Here is a 21,475-nt window from a genome sequence, read left to right as displayed (position 1 = left end):
GAGGCATTGAATAGCCTATAGTTCAGCACACACGGGTCAGATCTGTGTTTCTGTCCGGTTAAAACTGGTAATCAGTGATAATAATGAGTGTTTGTGCCTTCAGTACTGGAGAAACTAATAATAATTTGTTCATTTAGGAAATACGTTTGCTTCCCCAAACACTCGTTTTTTTTGGCAGCCTAATAGAAGAACAAGTCAGCTGACTGGCCAAGCTTTATTTCTGATGAGCTCTCATTTTGGCAGGCGTCACAAATCTCCGCCAATTTACGTAGTTTTAGTGCCTCATTTGTTGAGCAATGAAAGAAGGCTTTGTGCAATATGAAAACAGCGGTAGGAATATTATTTTCTTCAGTTGCGCTGAAACTATCTGAATATTCTTACAAACATTGCTGCACATTCATTCGAAGCCAAAAAGTCGACGTCTGTGTCTAAAATGGCAAGTGATGTGTGAGATTAACATAAAAACCAACAACAACAAAGTGATGCTTCAGATTTGGCAAGCGAGTCAGAATCGAGGGATACAGACCGCTGCAGGTAATGCACATCGCTCGAAAGTGCTTCACACTTTCCAGACACTGGGCAAAGGTACATGCTACGTATAGTGATCAACGTTTTGTTTTGTTGTGATCCTATTTTCTGTTATGAGGAGAGTAATAAACGAAAATTGTGGGGGGGGTTTTGTACAACGCCACCTTTTCCACATATATTTTTTGAAGCGTTTATTTAAGTTACATTTGACAGTTTTCACTTGCATGCACAGCTTAAAAAAGAAAAAGTAAACCCCAGTAATGCTGTTACTTCATGAAAATGTGTCATTTGCCACTTTGTTTATTGCGAAGAAACTACAATGGCAGGGATAAAAAAAGAAAGAAAAAAGCGATATCTACTTATGTACTGTTTCTGCCTGAAATACACACGTGGAAAGTGTATACTTTTATAGTTAATCCAGTGGAGCAAAGTAAAGCCTTCACAACCTATTCTGGAATAGTACAGTTTTACATATTTTAGGATAAATAGTATTGTGCTGCAAGCATTCAAGTTAACTAACGAGCTTTCGTTAGTTAACTTGAATGCTTGCAGCACAGTGATTGTCAGAACATTTTCTAGTTTTAATAAAATTAAAATGAATAACATGCTGTTTTAATAGCATTACAGTGAGATTTGTATAATTGTTTGTTTGCAAGGTGTCATTTGAATACTGGTCAGGAAATGGTATTTGCTTAATATTTTTATTATTAATGGTGATCAAACATTGTAACTTGTTAAGTAGTTATTTCTGAGATGTATTAGTTGATTGGTGCAAGTGCAGTGTTGCAACGTTTTGTTACTGTATGTAAAGTCTGATCGGATAGTCAGATTTTCACGACCATTTAAACAACCCCCCACCACTACGCACATCTTGAGCGCCCTGTGGCCCCCCAAGGTTTGGAAATGTCCTTATCTGGCCCGCCAGAGAATGTAATTGAGTACCACTGCTGTAAATGCTTATGATCTTGTATAGCGTAGGTTCTAAAAAAAAAAAAGTGAGACGATAATGTTTTGCCAAATAGAATAAAATACAAATGCATACTGTTATATGTATGCGTGTTATATATTCCATATTTAAGCACATACATTAAACACTTTCTGCTATTTGTTTACTGTATATCGCTGCCAAAGGAAGTTTGAGATTTTTTAAATTAACACAAAGTTGTTCTTCAACTGCTACAGAATGTTTATCTTGAAGAGACCTTCTTCACAACACGAAGTAATTTACTGACACTATCGAGAATCTCTTATATCAAATCATTAATCGTGGTAGCTAGCGTCACTTGCAGAGACTTACGCAGGTAGGCCTATATATTAATTTAGCTGTAAGACATTTTCCATCGCTGAAAAAAAAATAGACTTCATGATTAATCTAACTTCAGGTAATTCAGTGAAATATTTTACTTGCCGATATATATTTGGGGACGGCCCACCCCTCCAGACTAGGACATATTTTAATGCCTTCTATGTAATGAATTAAACATTTGCACAATATTCTAGTTCACAATTTAAAATGGAGAAAATGTAATCCCACTATATTGCTATCTATTGCTAGTCAATTATGTTAATGATTTAAACTATTGACAACATGTTTAAGAACATATGAAGTGGGAAGCGTTTAAAATCTTGAAAAAAAATGTATGTACAGTACTGTGCTTAATACGAGTTAGGCCTAATGTATGTACTCTACTGTACTTAATACGTTTCTGATTTTACATTTCTGGATTGCAATGAGATATAAAATACATCTTACAGTATGTCTTTAAAAAATGTAGAGTTTTGACATAGGTTAGATTTAGGTTTATGTTAAGTTGTGTGCTTAACTGTTTGGGTTTATTTTAAGTTTTTTGACTGTAGTAGTAAACAAAAAAAACACGTTTCAAAGGCATGTGGAAATGCGGGTGCATGAACGTTTTATCATTTTTTTTACAAATGGTAATTTGGAGCTTCAAGGAATTTTCCTGTGCTAAGTTTAAACAAGAAGAATGACTTTGTTCGGATAATTTTGTACAGTGGACATATATATGTATGGCATATTATATCATACGTTTGCTTCTGGCCAGAGCCAGTTTGGCGGGTAAATACTTTTGTCTCTGTTCCATTTGGTGGGGGTGGGGGGGAACCCTCGAATTCACCTGCAGTTGCAGATTTTCTTTTTCTCTCTCCAAATGTTAAGCCACACAAAACAAGCAAAGTTGGGTTGCAAATGCATCGTTTTGATTGGGTCGTCAGCCAAGCAGGAAAAACATTTAATTGGATTATTACAATTTGTACTGTGCTTGCTGTTGCCTGATGCTAGAGCTTCTTATTTATGATGGTAACTTGAGGTATTTCAGTAGAAATGTTCTACTTTAGTTCAGTAGGATTTTTGATGTCATTACAGAAGTAACACTTTTTTTATTCCGTTTGATACTAGACATATTCAAAGCTACACTGCAGTCGTTATCAGTAGAGTATGTACATAACACTGATTGCATACATTCAACTTTTGCTATACAATATTTAAGAACTGGTAGACCATAGATTGATGCATGAAAAATACACAGCCAAATCTGATGTAGAGTCGACTCCACTTATTTGCATATTGAATAATTGTATAATAATTGCTTAACTGCATAGCATGCAGCTGGTCCCGTTTTTAAGCGCATAATTTTCTATGATTGTATGGTACTAAATGCACATTTCGCGGTCCCGAAGTCCATTGTGCATTGCATTTTAATTTGGATAATTGCATAATGCGAGCAATGTTCAAAAAATATATATGTTTGCGTTTGAGTTTCAAAAATAGCAGTGACGTAAGCGCATAGCAACTGTATGACAGCGGGAAAAGCAGGCACGAAAGACAGTTTTTTACAGTTGTTTATCAGCTCAATCGGCCGACTACTATGCATACTTCCATAAAATTATTTTTTTGCTACGTTGTAGTCAGAAGATCTATAGTAAGGTACTGTGCACCCCTGTTTAACTTTTATTTTTTACTGTACTGTATTACAATATATGAGTTTAGTCCGGCTGTAATATACGGTACATTAGTTTACATTATTTTACTTTTCATATCATAAGTTGCCAGAGAATAGTGTTTTGTATTGAGCGTATAACATTTCAAGTTGGTTTATTTTTGTGAACTTGTCCAATATTTTAAGTTACTCGTAATGAAATATAAAAAATAAATAAAGTTATGAATCTGATCAAAACGAATCATATACATGTACGCCCACTGTATTCCCTCACTCGGCGGTCCGAGCCCATGCAATTATGCTGTCTCCTGTAACTTGTATCCTCTTTTACTTGTTTCACTATCTATCATGAATCATGGAAATACTGTACAGGTGAAAATGCCATATTGATGAGCTTGATAGTTTAAGACGTATAGTTCATGTATCAATAACATAAATGTAAAATTTGGAAAAACAGAACAGGCTGAGTAGGAGCCGTTGACATTGGATTGGCCCAACTATACCTTTGATATTACTATATAAACAGTACTGTAGTATTTGTGTTTTTATTATACTGCAGTGAATGTAAATACAGGGTGTTGCCAACCAAAAACATAAAAATACAACATTTTCCAAGTACACCTGGAGGTCATGTGTTAACTTGTCGTTTTATTTGTTTTAGTGTAATGAAGACAAGATCCATCTACAAATACACAGGCTGTGATTAAAGCCTGACATCACAACTTCATAATCGTATATAATCATTATTTTAGTCATTGAGCAGACGCTTTTGTCAGAAACAACTTACAGAGACTATTTATTTAACTAGGAGAGTTACCCATTGAGACGGAGGCCTCATTACAAGAGGATCCGGGGGAGGGGGGGAAGTGGGGCACAAACACACTTTTAACCCTAATTAAGGTAGAGGGACTTTAGGTAGGCCGGATTGTATAACCTGCTTTTTGGATTTGGCCATGACACCGGGATTAACATACCTGCTCTTACGAAGAGTGCCATGGGATCTTTAACATCCACACAATGTGGACAGGACCTCGGTTTAAAGATTGAAGTACTACTGAGCCAATTATATTTAAGTCAAACAATTACAAACAAAAACCCCAAAAACTACAATAAAAATCTAGATAAACACAATATAGAATTGTCCCCTGCTAAATGAATAACAAACTCTGTGTTGTGAATTATTCAGTCAGGAGTGGTCGGAGATTTGGTGGATAAATATAACGCCACTCTGGCAAATAGTCTTGACACTATTGCACCTTATAAAATAAAGAAACTATCTACAAAAATATTTTCTCCTTGGTTTAATGATACAACACGTATGCATAAACGTATGTGTCGCAAATTAGAACGCAGATGGGAGATCGACTGGACTTCAGATATATTATCAAAGCTGGAAAGATAGTATTTTAACATATAGAACGTCACTGTCTTTAGCTCGATCTGTTTATTTCTCCGATCTTGTTGACAAAAATCAGATTTATTTTTCAGTCAACAGCAAGATTAACAAATCCGCAATCAGAGCGCGTTACACAGAATATTCCTCCAGTAAGCTGTGAATCACTTCAATAAAAAAGTGACCGACATTAGGAATCAGTTGAGCAACTACATACTGATATAAACAATTATACAAATATTCTTGGTCCGTCTGAACCCAACCAAATCTTACAGCACTTTTGCTTGACATGTGAACAAGAGCCGGATGCCATAATTAAAAAGACTAAACCCACAACATGTGCATTAGATCCCATTCCTACTACACTTTTGAGAAAAGTATATCCAAAAATAAATAACACAGTTTTAAATATTATTAACAGCTCACTCTCATCAAGTACTGTTCCAAATTCTTTGAAGACTGCGTAGTAAAACCCCTGCTCAAGAAGCCTACCCTTGATCCCAATGTGCTTAATAATTACAGGCCTATTTCTAATCTCCCTTTTTTTGTCCAAAGTGTTAGAAGAGTAGTGGCTGAACAATTAAATAGATTTCTTGCTGCACAGAATATTTCTGAGAAATTTCAGTCAGGTTTCAGGCCTTATCATAGCACCGAGACGGCACTAATTCGAGTGGTAAATGATATGTTGATGACTTCTGACATGGGCTCGCCTTCAGTACTTGTTCTACTGGATCTAAGTGCTGCTTTCAACACCATTGATCATTCTGTCATAATTAATCGCCTTGAACATTTAGTGGGATTGTCAGGTACTGTCTTGTTCTGGTTCAGATCCTATCTCTCTAATAGGTTTCAGTTTGTTAAAGTTGAGGAGGCGACCTATTTTATGTCAAAGGTTACGTGTGGGGTTCCTCAGGGTTCAATTCTTGGCCCAATTCTGTTCTCTCTATATATGTTACCTTTGGGAAATATCATTCGTAGACACAGAGTTCATTTTCATTGCTATGCTGATGACACTCAGCTTTGCCTGTCTCTCAAACAGGGTGATGTATCTGCTGCTAATATTTTGAATACCTGCCTTGCTGACATTAAACATTGGATGTTTAAAAGCTTTTTAATGTTAAACTCAGACAAAACAGAATTGATGATAATGAGACCTCAGAAGCAATACAAGAACATAGATTCATCTGATTTTCTACTCGACGGTCTCTGTACAGATTCTAGAGCAGAGATAAAAAAAACCTAGGTGTCACTTTTGATTCAGACCTCTCCTTTGAATCACACATTAAAAATGTTACAAAAATGTTCTTTTTTCATTTAAGAAACATAGCTAGACTGAGAGGTATGCTTTCCAAGCAGAATGCAGAGAGATTGGTGCATGCTTTTATATCTTCAAGGATTGATTAATGTAACAGCCTTTTTGCTGGTATTAGTAACAATGTTATATCTCGGCTGCAACTTGTAGAGAATGCTGCTGCAAGAGTTTTAACTGGGAGTAAGAAACAAGATCATATCACCCCTGTGCTAGCGTCCTTGCATTTGCTTCCTGTTCGATTTAGGATCGATTTTAAGGTGCTATTATTATCCCACAAGGCTCTAAATTGCTTAGCTCCACCCTATTTAAAGGATCTTTTAAAACCATACGTTCCTAATCGTCCACTTCGATCACAGGATGCCAGGCTACTTTCCATACCAAGTATTCAGAAACAAAACTCAGGTGGTAGATGCTTGAGTTACATTGCACCGAAATTATGGAACGACTTCCCAGTACTATAAAGGAAGCTCCTTCTGCCAATGCTTTTAAATCTCATTTAAAAACACACTTGTATAGCTTAGCTTACGCAAGTTTTTAAAGTGATATTCTCTCGCTTCTGTATATGTATATAACATATAATTATATGTGTGTTTTATTGCTGATTTTATATATATATATATATATATATATATATATATATATATATATATATATATAAATTTCTATGTGTGTTCTATTTTCTGATTATTGATATATATATACAGACGTGCTCAAATTTGTTGGTACCCCTCCACAAAAAACGAAGAATGCACAATTTTCTCTGTAATAACTTAAAACTGACAAAAGTAATTGGCATCCGCCATTGTTTATTCCATATTTAATAGAAATCAGACTTTGCTTTTGATTTTTTATTCAACATAATATTGTAAATAAGAAAACAAATGAAAATGGCATGGACAAAAATGATGGGACCGCTAACCTAATATTTTGTTGCACAACCTTTAGAGGCAATCACTGCAATCAAACGTTTTCTGTAGCTCTCAATGAGACTTCTGCACCTGTTAACAGGTAGTTTGGCCCACTCTTCCTGAGCAAACTGCCCCAGCTGTCTCAGGTTTGATGGGTGCCTTCTCCAGACTGCAAGTTTCAGCTCTTTCCATAGATGTTCGATAGGATTCAGATCAGGACTCATAGAAGGCCACTTCAGAATAGTCCAATGTTTTGTTCTTATCCATTCTTGGGTGCTTTTAGCTGTGTGTTTTGGGTCATTATCCTGTTGGAGGACCCATGACCTGCGACTGAGACAGAGCTTTCTGACACTGGGCAGTACGTTTCGCTCCAGAATGCCTTAATAGTCTTGAGATTTCATTGTGCCCTGCACAGATTCAAGGCACCCTGTGCCAGGCGCAGCAAAGCAGCCCCAAAACATAACCGAGCCTCCTCCATGTTTCACTGTAGGTATGGTGTTCTTTTCTTTGAAAGCTTCATTTTTTCGTCTGTGAACATAGAGCTGATGTGACTTGCCAAAAAGCTCCAGTTTTGACTCATCTGTCCAAAGGACATTCTCCCAGAAGGATTGTGGCTTGTCAATATGCATTTTAGCAAATTCCAGTCTGGCTTTTTTATGTTTTTCTTTCAAAAGTGGAGTCCTCCTGGGTCTTCTTCCATGGAGCCCACTTTCGCTCAAAAAGCGACGGATGGTGCGATCAGAAACTGACGTACCTTCACCTTGGAGTTCAGCTTGTATCTCTTTGGCAGTTATCCTTGGTTCTTTTTCTACCATTCGCACTATCCTTCTGTTCACTCTGGGGTCGATTTTCCTCTTGCGGCCGCTCCCAGGGAGGTTGGCTACAGTTCCATGGACCTTAAACTTCTTAATAATATTTGCAACTGTTGTCACAGGAACATCAAGCTGCTTGGAGATGGTCTTGTAGCCTTTACCTTTACCATGCTCGTCTATTATTTTCTTTCTGATCTCCTCAGACAACTCTCTCCTTTGCTTTCTCTGGTCCATGTTCAGTGTGGTGCACACAATGGTACCAAACAGCACAGTGACTACTTTTCTCCATTTAAATAGGCTGAATGACTGATTACAAGATTGGAGACATGTGTGATACTAATTAAGGAAACTAATTAGTTTGAAATATCTCTATAATCCAATTATTTATTTATTTTCTAAGGGGTACCAACAAATGTGTCCAGGCCATTTTAGAATATCTTTGTAGAATAAGCAATAATTCATCTCTTTTCACAGCTTCTTTGCTTTATTCTATGACATACCAAAGGCATGCAAGTATACATGATAAAATAGCTTTTAATTTCATCACTTTTCAGGAGGAATGAAGCATTATTTCAATGAGCTGTAAGGGTACCAACAAATTTGAGCACGTCTGTATATATATATATATATATATATATATTTGTATGTGTTTTTTATCATGTAAAGCGCTATACAAAACTAAAGATTGATTGATTGATTGATTGATTGATATGGAGGCAGTTTGCAGTTGTTTGCTATCACACACAGCATACAGTTATGTGCTGCTTCCCATTTCCAGTCATCATTACTCACACCTGTTTTTCTCCCAATTTGTGAACTGTGGTATTGCTTGGCATGTCGAAAATTATGGGGGTCTGATCAGAAACATTTGTTAGAAACACTGAAGTAGTAAAAACATATCTTTTTAAATTCCTCAGGAAGCTAATGATGCTTCTTTGAAAATGGCTGCCTGCATGTCATGGATGATTCGAGATCGGGCAGGGACGTCTTTGTTCGCCTTTTCTCGTCAGTCAGTCACTTTGCTGTTTATGTACTCGGGTAGTCGCGTCTTTTGTTGGTGATTTTTAATACACACATCACTACTGTACTCTAATTTAAGACGCAGGATATTTTTGAGAAGCAAAATAATGGTTAAAGTGCATCTTAAAATGAAGGAATATGGTAGTTAACTGTCAAAACTGCAACTTTTGTTTACATGTATATGTCCATATAAAAATGTAAATGTTATCCGCAAACCACAAATCCATGTTGGTGCACAGGCAGTGTAGTGGTCAATTATTATTATTATTATTATTATTATTATTATTATTATTTATTTTTTTCTTAAGGTCCATGCCACATTACTCATGGTTGAAGGACTCAAGATGGCAGAGAACCAAGAGATGGCTGAGAAAATGGATGGGCAGAAACCCTTGGATCCTTCCCCACTCTTGGAATATGGTAATTAAATCAGGAAGTACTTCACTATATACTGCTGAATATCACATTATGGGGACTCTCTCTACCTTTGGGAGACATATAACATGCCCCTACAAAGTGATTTCATGTGTTTCACATCTACTGTTACCGTGCATGTGATTCTCTTCTTTCAGAAACTTCGGAACAAGAGTCTTATTCAGACAGGGGCCAGCTAGGTGGGAGACTTCAAGGGGTGGCTGAGATAGAGAATCCCCTCAATGGGATCGGGACTAAAGTAACAAGAGGTATGTTCACAACTGAAGGAGGACAGGAAGGGCCTCACAATGATGGACAACCAGAAGACATTCAGAACAAGGGACAGCTGGATTGGCTTGAAAGTTGCTGCCTAAACAACCCAGGTAGATACAGTTTGAGGCATTTACTTGTGTGTTCATCTCTAATGCAGACAAAAGCCACCAAATGTACATTGCTGTGCAAAAGTCTTAGACACATTCTCGAGTTACAATATCTCAAAATAAACTATACTTGAGCAGCTAATATGAAGTGTTGTAGTAGCTAACCCATCACATTTATCCAGCTCTTTCCATTGATGTTTGATAGGATTCAGATCAGGACTCATAGAAGGCCACTTCAGAATAGTCCAATGTTTTGTTCTTATCTATTCTTGGGTGCTTTTAGCTGTGTGTTTTGGGTCATTATCCTGTTGGAGGACCCATGACCTGCGACTGAGACAGAGCTTTCTGACACTGGGCAGTATGTTTCGCTCCAGAATGCCTTGATAGTCTTGAGATTTCATTGTGCCCTGCACAGATTCAAGGCACCCTGTGCCAGGCGCAGCAAAGCAGCCCCAAAACATAACCGAGCCTCCTCCATGTTTCACTGTAGGTATGGTTCTCAACGGGGGGGGGGGGGGATGTATTTTTATTTGATATAAAATGTATACATGACATGGTAGTATTAAATCAGGTTGATTCTATGGTAGTATAACCCGCCCCCCCCCCCCCCTCCAGAAAAAAGAAATAAAATTGTGCAAAATGTCTAAGACTTTTTCACAGCAGTGTATATCTCCACAAGTCACTCCATTAATTATCAGTCTCGGAGCCTGTCGCTACTGGAGAGAAATATTGTTTTTGATAAGTCTCTACCTTTGGGAGACATATAATATGTCCCCACAAGGTGATTTCATGTTAAATCAGAAAGGGCGCTACAATATACTGTTGAATGTCACATTATGGGGACTGTCTCCCAAAGGTCTATGTCCACGTCAGCCAGTTAATATTTTCAGTGTTGGGTGGCATCTTGATATGACATTTAAATGGCTTTTCTTTAAGCATCCACGTGAGGGAAGCTTGTATGTTTTTTGTAAATCTGCAGACATTACCAGCCTCATCACACCTATAACTGCTTTGATCTTCTGAACTGATCGCAATGTTGAATTTATATTCTCTGCATTGTGGAAACTCCTCTAGAAAAATCTAACTACTGGTCACGTTGATCTGTGACCTAAGATGGCTGCCAAATTGCGGTCATGCGACGTTCGTTTCTGGAAAATAAAGACCAAACGCTTTGAGATATTGGCTTCATATTCTTCTATTTTTTATGTGTGCTTTATTTTGTTTCTTAATAAATAATTCAGTACTTTGCCAAGACATGAGTTGCATCACAGGCTGATAAGTTATAAAAGTAGTGATATTTGAATTGAACCCTTTTAGGACGAAGCGTTTTTTAGTGGGATGGTCCCCCAAGACTAAGGTTGTTTTTTTTTGGCTGTTCTTTATTCTCTTCCTATAAAAAAAATCACTTTTTTTTTTTTTACTGTGAGAATTCATTTCTTTTGATTTGCATTTTAAGTCCTTGTGATCTAAAATGCAATGTCAAGCACAGCATCCCATGTCAAGCACAGAATCCTTCATTTTTCCAATGCTTAATGATAAGGTAAGGTTTCTTATTTGTTCATTAGAAATTAAGAACCATTACCAATGATAGTTGACACATGCTTTGCGATATCTTCAAATTTGGTACACTACTGTATTATAACATTCTGTTGGACAAGGGTCATTATCTGTGTCATTATTATTATTTCTTAGCAGACGCCCTTATCCAGGGCGACTTACAGTCGTAAACAAAAATACATTTCAAGAATCACAGTACAAGTATTAATACAATTAAGAGCAAGATAAAATACAATTATTTCGGAACCTTTACTAACATCTCAGAATCCACAAGATAATAGTGCCTAATTTTTCTCCTCACTGTGAGACAGAGCTTGCACCACCACCTTGCGCTTGTTTGAAAAATATATACAGCTCTGGAAAAAATTAAGAGACCACTGCAAAATTATCAGTTTCTCTGGTTTTACTATTTATAGGTATGTGTTTGGGTAAAATGAACATTTTTGTTTTATTCTATAAACTACTGACAACATTTCTCCCAAATTCCAAATAAAAATATTGTCATTTAGAGCATTTATTTGCAGAAAATGACAACTGGTCAAAATAACAAAAAAGATGCAGTGTTGTCAGACCTCGAATAATGCAAAGAAAATAAGTTCATATTCATTTTTAAAACACCACAATACTAATGTTTTAACTTAGGAAGAGTTCAGAAATCAATATTTGGTGGAATAACCCTGATTTTCAAGCATAGCTTTCATGCGTCTTGGCATGCTCTCCACCAGTCTTTCACATTGATGTTGGGTGACTTTATGCCACTCCTGGCGCAAAAATTCAAGCAGCTCGGCTTTGTTTGATGGCTTGTGACCATCCATCTTCCTCTTGATCACATTCCAGAGGTTTTCAATGGGGTTCAGGTCTGGAGATTGGGCTGGCCATGACAGGGTCTTGATCTGGTGGTCCTCCATCCACACCTTGATTGACCTGGCTGTGTGGCATGGAGCATTGTCCTGCTGGAAAAACCAATCCTCAGAGTTGGGGAACATTGTCAGAGCAGAAGGAAGCAAGTTTTCTTCCAGGACAACCTTGTACTTGGCTTGCTTCATGCCAAAGCTACCCGATTCCAGCCTTGCTGAAGCACCCCCAGATCATCACCGATCCTCCACCACATTTCACAGTGGGTGCGAGACACTGTGGCTTGTAGGCCTCTCCAGGTCTCCGTCTAACCATTAGACGACCAGGTGTTGGGCAAAGCTGAAAATTGGACTCATCTGGGGGTGCTTCAGCAAGGCTGGAATCGGGCAGATTTGTCTTTGTGAAGGACGCATGAATCAAGCCAAGTACAAGGTTGTCCTGGAAGAAAACTTGCTTCCTTCTGCTCTGACAATGTTCCCCAACTCTGAGGATTGGTTTTTCCAGCAGGACAATGCTCCATGCCACACAGCCAGGTCAATTAAGGGGACAGTGGAAAAGAAAATCCAAAAGGTGTTGTTAGCGGACGATTGTTACAGTACAGGGATGGTGGTGGTGAAAAACTGAAATTTCCGGTCAGTATGAAAGAGATACTGTTGTGCATATGCATTTATAAGGCATTTCGGGCACTTAAGATGCAATGCGACAAGCGAAACTGTGCAGTGATGCGTCAAAATGAATAGAACCTATACTTTTGATAAGTATCTTTCACACGACAAGCTACGCAGGAACGGTACCAGGGCAGCACTGGACTGACGAGAAATAAATAGGATTGAATCCGATTTTTTGCGATTTGACGCACGTCAACTAGGGCATTGAGCAATCGGAGAACAGCTTCAATGCACGTGGTCCAGCAGGGTGAAGCAGTTTCCAAAATGACGGAGGAAAAATACTTGTCGTTGAAAAACTACCCAGAGCTTTATGACAAAGGCCATCACAATTATAAAGATACAGATTTGAAAGGGAATATATGGGAGTCCATTTCGAAAGAACTGGATAAGCCTGGTATGTGTGATTTATTGCCATATGTGTTGAAATACCATCAGAGAAGACACTCATAATTTCCACATCATGTTGATAAGTAGTACCAGTCTTGATCATAGTTCTGTCAATAGCAATTTTGAACAGTTGTATAGATCTGGCAATTTTCAAACCTATCGCTGCTGGTTTGTGTGGTCATGTCGCTGCGAAAGGTCTCGTCGGGAGTCGTTGCCAATTAAAAAATCACTTTGTGTCTGGTGTGTGGAGACCTTTACTCATCCACTTTTTAATATGTCTTATGTAGACATTGATTTAATTTATATGTCAATTATAAAACCATGGCAGCCACTAAGCCAAGTCAGTTTTCCCCATTTACTATTTTTTTTTTATTTTTTTATTTAACAATAAAACAAACTGGTGATTTTATTGTTTTAAATGAATCCCAACTTTGGTGTTTGTGAAATAGACACAGATTCCAGGTGCAGGGAAAATGGTAGAAATAATATAATATCCCCTGTCAGATTTTGTTTTAAAACAACCCCCAATACATGTACTTGAACCAAATTTATTTTTCATACATTTATATATAAAAAATATTAACTTCATAAATTAATTTAATGTATAGAGTTATATGATGAAAATGCAGATTAAAGTATTGTTTTTTCTATATGGTCTCATTGTTCCGGGGATTGCTAAGCATACTAATGAAATCAAGTTATATAGCCCACTATTGTGTGCAAGTGGATCTTTCAAACTGGAGGACACAGAGATTGCTACATCAATCAATCTTGCTACAGTCCGCCACTGATGAAGTAACTTCATAATTGTATTTGTTATCTTGTGCAGGATGAAAGTATACAAGATGGGCCAAAGTAGATGAAGACCAAGTGCTTATCTATTTCAAGCCTTACAAGGTGAAAGCAGAAAACAAATGCCAGGTGAGATTGTAATGATTGTAATGGTGCCATACATATATTGAATATTTAGTTTTCTTATACATTCTGTCTGAGTCCGTTCAAAGTAAACACTCCCCGCCCCCAATAGCATAATCCTTTGGCATTTTACTATATTTTTAGTTTCTTTATTGGGGGTGGGGTGTTTGGGTATCCATATGAATTTTCCTGACAATTGGATAAGTTTGACGTAGGTGTGACATAGGGTCAGATGTAGAGGTGGGATGCTAAGAAATTCTCATGGTATGATAACTATCAGAAAAAATACCACGATTATCATATAATTATATTGCAGTGTAATTTTTTATATAAAATATTCAACTGGTTTTCAAATATGCAGATTAACACAAATCCACACACCTGTACTTTATTGGGTACCAGTATCTTTGCCTTCAGTCAGATTTATCAAGGTATTTGCATCAAAATGGGATTTACATCCTTTTTTTGTGAAGAAAACAATGTGTTAATATTGCTAGTAACAAACAATAATTTAGGCATACAGTACTTTTGAGTCTTTTAAAAGCCCTTTCACAAATGGTCGTTTGGTGCATGCTGAAGTACGGTTCAGTTCATTTGCAGGCATAAATGAAACATCCAAAACAAACTGATTCACCCCAGAATTTGCACCAAACCAATCGGCCTGAGACTACTTGTAAATACACAGATATACTGTATATGGTGCAAACTGTATTTGTGTAAAGACCATCATAAATATGCCCTGTTTCTTACATGCGGCTACTTTTTTATGTAAAGCAAACACCTTTGTATAATGGAACAGTCCAGGGATTATGGCTAGTCTGTAAATGTTATTGTGTTTTTGTTTGTTGTTTTTTTTTTTTTTTTTTATATAAAATGTTAATTATTGTATCATTTAACAACTGGAATAATGGCTGGTTCAGTGTGTACTACCAGGGAATAATACCATAGAGAGGTTTTGGGGAGAGAGTTTTGGGGACAGGAACCATTCAGATGGTATTACCCCTGGTAATACACACTAAACCAGCTATTGTTTATTGTAATATATGGATTTGAGTCTGAACAATATGTGTCTTCCCTTTCGGGTCTGCGTGGTGGATAGACTGAAATGCCAGCTCTGCACAAGCCACACTTTGAGCTCAAGCTGATGTGTTGAAGTGATAATACCATCGTTCAGAGCCCAGCGAAAATATTACCATTTGGGTATTACAAGATTTTTTTTCTATGACGCACAGTAGTATTCTTTAGGTCTATCCATGTATTTCAATAGATTAACCTATATTAATATAAAAACATAAGAACATAAGAAAGTTTACAAACGAGAGGAGGCCATTCAGCCCATCTTGCTCGTTTGATTGTTAGTAGCTTATTGATCACAAAATCTCATCAAGCAGCTTCTTAAAGGATCCCAGGGTGTCAGCTTCAACAACATTACTGGGGAGTTGGTTCCAGACCCTCACAATTCTCTGTGTAAAAAAGTGCCTCCTATTTTCTGTTCTGAATGCCCCTTTATCTAATCTCCATGTGTGACCCCTGGTCCTTGTTTCTTTTTTCAGGTCAAAAAAGTCCCCTGGGTCGACATTGTCTATATCTTTTAGGATTTTGAATGTTTGAATCAGATCGCCGCGTAGTCTTCTTTGTTCAAGACTGAATAGATTCAATTCTTTTAGCCTGTCTGCATTCGACATGCCTTTTAAACCCAGGATAATTCTGGTTGCTATTCTTTGTACTCTTTCTAGAGCAGCAATATCCTTTTTGTAACGAGGTGACCAGAACTGAACACAATATTCTAGGTGAGGTCTTACTAATGCATTGTAAAGTTTTAACATTACTACCCTTGATTTAAATTCAACACTTCTCACAATATATCCGAGCATCTTGTTGGCCTTTTTTATAGCTTTCTGAGTCAACATAAACTCCTAGGTCTTTTTCATAGTTCCCTTCTTCAATTTCAGTATCTCCCATATGATATTTATAATGCACATTTTTATTGCCTGCATGCAAAACTTTACACTTTTCTCTATTAAATGTCATTTGCCATGTGTCTGCCCAGTTCTGAATGCTGTCTAGATCATTTTGAATGACCTTTGCTGCTGCAACATTGTTTGCCACTCCTCCTATTTTTGTGTCGTCTGCAAATTTAACACGTTTGCTTACTATACCAGAATCTAAATCATTAATGTAGATTAGGAATAGCAGAGGGCCTAATACTGATCCCTGTGGTACACCACTGGTTACCTCACTCCATTTTGTATTATAGGTAAAAAAGAGATGGAGGATTTTTTGTTCCAGCACTCAAATATAAGGCATGATTGGACAACTGTCAAAGTGAAGATATTCAACGAGAAGAGCAAGATACAAAAGCTTTCACAGAGACGTCTGGCCAACCTCCAGGAGTGACACTGGGAATAATTACTCTCATTATTTCATGATGTTTGTAATTAAACCTTATAACTGTAATTGTAATCGTGACTGCAATGGTGCTAAAATACAATAATGTGGATGGATATTGAATTGAGTCTACTAAAGGCTGTCATTCATACCTGAATTCATTGTATGAGGGACGTTCTAAATGTTTTTAAAACACATACACTAATGGGAACCACTAATTTTCAGCTTAGCCACCGCCTTTAAGAATGCACTTTTCATATAGTTTTTTTTCTGTGAAGTTTTTGCTCGATTTGTATAATTTTGCGCACGACTACTGGCCACGATTGCCTCAGGTGGATACACTAAGAACTTAAGCCTTTATATACCTGAAATATGTCATTAGCATTTCTGATTGGATTACCTTAACCCTTTGCGGTCCTATGTCGGACCTGGTCTGACATCGCAATTTTCCCTTTCCGGTCCAATGTCGGACCCTGTCCGACATCATCAAAAAGACACAAAAAACAGGTCTCTAGTCTTTTTTCTCCGGAAAAAGCCGAGAAAACTATTCAATGGCCGAGTGAGACCGATAGGAGCCGAGAGAAGCCGGAAAAAAAAAAAATAGTGGGTGTATCTCATGAATACTGATAGACCCGACACTACATAGATAACACGGACATACACAAACAAGATAGCTGCTTCCGCATCCAGCGCTCAGAGAATATCACAGACATTTGCAGAGCTTTTTGAGATGTTATAGTAATAAAATAATGACTTGGATCGCATTACTGAGGTGTTTGCTGGAGATGCAGTACTGAGTGTCCTGTTGTTTTGAAGTGTCTTTTAAACCTGTTTTACTGTGAAAAAAAATACTTTTAAACAGCGCGTCTAAAATAAACTGCGTGTGTGAAAATAAATTGGACCTGACACGCACTTAATAAATGAACTGCAAAGGGTTAATATTTCACACAGCTACTATATTTCCAGTAACAAACATTAACTGATTTGGAGACTCCTGGTGACATGAAGTTGTAAATGCACACCATTTATTTATATATCATTTTTCATTTTCGTTTTACATTTTAATTAACATAAGTAAGATAAGTTAAATGTTTTAAACTCACCGATATCACCAAGATGTGGCTGGATCGGTCTAAGAAAACAGTTTGGTATGGTGGGCAATCGTTTTCTCGTTTCTTTTCTTTCCTGTTGGTTTGTCCTCTGCAGAGTGGGTGTCCCTCTTTAATCCTTTAAACTCTGCATATTTCTCAGCTTGGAAAGTGTCAATGTTGGGGCCGTTAATTGAAACAAACAGCATGCTGTTCAGTGTGCTTACATGCATTCGGCTTCTCTGGTCGGTCAGAATAAGGTTCATCACACTAAAGCCACGTTCACATTCAGCAGTGGACCACAGGAATTACACCTACTGTGGTTACCAGTTTGTTCAGGTTATCCCCCATGCGCTGAGTATCTTTGTGCTCTCTGAATTCCTTTATAGTTAGAGGTCGTGAAACGTTGAATTTTAAAGTTTTGCACAGATTCATAACTTTATCGTCCCCAAACAAAATTCTTGCATCCTCTTCTACAGGCCATGATGTGGGGTTGAGTACGGCTGCCTCCTCCAGGACCCCTTTATCATCAAATCTTCTTTCGATGTTGTCAAATAAAGCTTGTATGAACTGCGTGCGGAAACCTCTGTATTTCATTTGTTGAGCGTCAGATGGCTGTGTGATTGGAACCCCTTTAAATGCACCGGCTCTTGAGAACTCGTTGTTCATTGTGCTGGTATTTATTCAATCTCTGTCCTTCATAGCACGTAGAGCTTTTAATGCAACATCAATCTCCGGCTTGACAGTGATGACAGTGGAATTCCTATTTTGAAGAAACAGGGATAGCGCTTTTAGCGTCTCGAGTGCATCTTTCATTGTTGCTACTTCCATTACAAACAGCCAGTTTGTCATCTTCCCCAGTAGACCACCACATTCTGCTTTGTCCTGTGAAGAACGTGAGATGTCTGTTGAACCATTTCTAAAAAATGTAACAAGGGCAGGGTAACTTTCCCATAAAGCAGTCACCGATGTGCAGGAAGATGACGGCCAACGGACGTCAGAAACTCGACCAACCTTGTGTATATGTACACAGAGCTCAGCAGCCACAGCTTCAAGTTGCCTCTGGTTCTTGGGACTTAGTGAAAAAAATGAATACAGTGAATCGATTAATAGCTGAAAATGACTTGCTTCCTTTACTGTTCGAACAGCGTCATGAACAGCAAGCTCCAGTTTGTGGTTCATGCAGTGAATCTCGATTAGATTGTTGTTGATCTGTTCTCGCAGAATTGATGCTGCCCCTTTGTATTTCCCCAGCATCGATGCTGCTCCATCAGTTGCAAAACCCAGCAGACGCTCTCGAAGTATGTCTGCAGTGATGCCATACTGATTGAGGCTGGAAAGCAACTCATCTGCAATGCCAGCACCTGTCCCCGACTTTAGCGGCACAATGTTAAAAAAATAGTTGCCTAAAATAATATAATTGTATGTAAAAATAATGTGATATGTTGTAACAATTGTAAGTTGCCCTGGATAAGGGTGTCTGCTAAGAAATAAATAATAATAATAATAATCAATTACATACTTTGCAAGTTGTGCAGCCATTTTGTCTGCTACAAACGAGAGCATATTACAACCTGCATGGTCGGAATGCAGCATGTTCCCAGTATCCAATCCATTAAGCTGCTGTAGCTGCAAAATGTTTGGATGCATCTTAAACGTTTTCTTTACAAATCATGTAGGCTGTTATCATTATGCTCGTCGTTTTTTCCGATCACTGCAGTGCTGTTTTCAGCAGCTTTCTCTATGGCCTGCTTTTGTCTGGCTTGCGCTATGTGTTCACATTTCATATGAGACTTGCATTTACCGTGTTCACTTATTTTGTCATTTAGTTTTTTGGCTGATGTTGCAGTTGTGCCATTCATAAAGGCCTGGTCAATTCCAGGTCGTTCTTTTATATGGGTTCCCAGATCACGAATTGCTGAACAAACCGAGCAAATGACTGAACCGCTGGGATTAGCCTTTAGCCAAGCGCGATTAGCCTTCCATTTTTTGAAGCGAGCCTGCCCTACACAGCCGCCGATATTAATTGCCTGCTCTTCTGAGGCCCCTATGCTCTCCTGTGTGTCAGTACACATAGGGTACATACCTGCATCGTCACCTTTGATAGCTTTATTTCTGCCGCTGCAGAAATAAAGCTGTCTAGAGGATGAGATGTTCAATTTGAGCCCAGTTTTGGCTGTTTTGGTGATTTTTTGTATTTTTCATTCATTAGTAGTAAACTGGCAGTTATAGAAAAATAGCTGAATATGTCAATGGTTTCCTCCCAGTTTCTCAATATCTCCACATTTCTTAGCCACATAGTCAGGTTTAATGTAAACTAGAAGTTGTGATCTTCAATTTAAACCCACTTTTGCCTGTTTGGGGGATTTCTTTCATTATTAGTAAACTGGCAGTTATATACCATTCTGTTCAATACAGTTGATTTGACTGCACAGCAAAAACCAGCTAGCTTTGAGGCTGCATACCTCCATAAATAGGAAAGTTCCACACATATTGCAAAAATGCTCTAGTCCACAGTGATCAGACCTACAATTTGAGACCATTTGGTGATAAAATGCAGCTTTGTGTCAATTTTAAACCACCCCAGACGTTTCTGTGCAATACTGTTTGTCATTTGTTCAAAGGCGTACAAATAAACACCTGTATTTGTTGACAGAGATGCTGTGTCAGTGTATAAACACCTGTATTTGTTGACAGAGATGCTGTGTCAGTGTATAAACACCTGTATTTGTTGACAGAGATGCTGTGTCAGTGTATAAACACCTGTATTTGTTGACAGAGATGCTGTGTCAGTGTATAAACACCTGTATTTGTTGACAGAGATGCTGTGTCAGTGTATAAAGGCCTGATCTCATTTACACAGGGGCTGTGTCAGTGTATAAACACCTGTACTTGTTGACAGAGACCGACTTTATACCTTAGAAGAAGGTAAAGCTTTTTTTGTAGCTCTGGTCATTTACTTCGATTCTGGCTGTGGTCATATAACTCAATTCTGACTCTGTTCATGTAGCAGTATTCTGACTCTTGTCATGTAACTCAATTCTGACTATGGTCATGTAGCACTATTCTGACTCTGGTCATATTCCAGTATTGTCACACTAAGTTCCAACATTGGCTAGTTCAGGGATCCCGGCTATTGTGTACTGCCCCAGTATAAATATGTTTAATCTACATACAAAGCTGTTTAATCTACCCTGCCCTCTGCTCCCTTTGAACTGTCCCCTGCTCCCTTTGTCTGTACCCTGCTCCTCTGCGTAAAAATGTCATTTTAAATACAACAAAGATCCGCACAGCAAGGGTATGGAGCGCATAACTTGGCACAGCAAGGCAGCTCCTAGCTGGGCAGATGCTGCAGCTCTGCCTCTCATGCAACTGCTACATTTCATAAAAATAGGAATGTGTCAAGCAAGGAGAATAGCCAATTCGTTAGGAACAGGCATTTGGAAGACAGTACATGTTTCAAATGATTGAAAACTGGGAAACTCTTTGAGAAAAAAATCTTAAAATCCTTTATTGAAAAATAAATAATATCCACATTTGTTTTAAAGAAATAATGTTCCGATAGTCGTTTGAAATGTGCTGCAAGTTTAAAATCATCTGGAAATTAAACACTGATGCCTTTTTTAATTGTATTTTTTCTGAAAAAAAGTTGAAAGGCTGGGAGGATCTTCTGTGGAGAAGATCTTCCCGGCCTTTCAACATTTACTTTTCAAAACGAACATTTGTCATTCAAAAGAATGTGGAGAAGATCTTCCCTCCCTTTCAACATTAATTCTCAAACTGAATGCAGTAGGGATTCAAGGAAATGCATGCACATGGATTAGGGAGTGGTTAACATGTAGAAAACAGAAAGTACTAAATAGAGGAGAAACCTCAAAATGTAGTGAGGTAGC

This window comes from Acipenser ruthenus, unplaced genomic scaffold (genome assembly GCF_902713425.1).
Source record: "Acipenser ruthenus unplaced genomic scaffold, fAciRut3.2 maternal haplotype, whole genome shotgun sequence".
NCBI classification, from domain to species: domain Eukaryota; kingdom Metazoa; phylum Chordata; class Actinopteri; order Acipenseriformes; family Acipenseridae; genus Acipenser; species Acipenser ruthenus.
The sequence above is the reverse complement of the archived record's forward strand: the minus strand, read 5'-3'. Positions refer to the sequence as shown.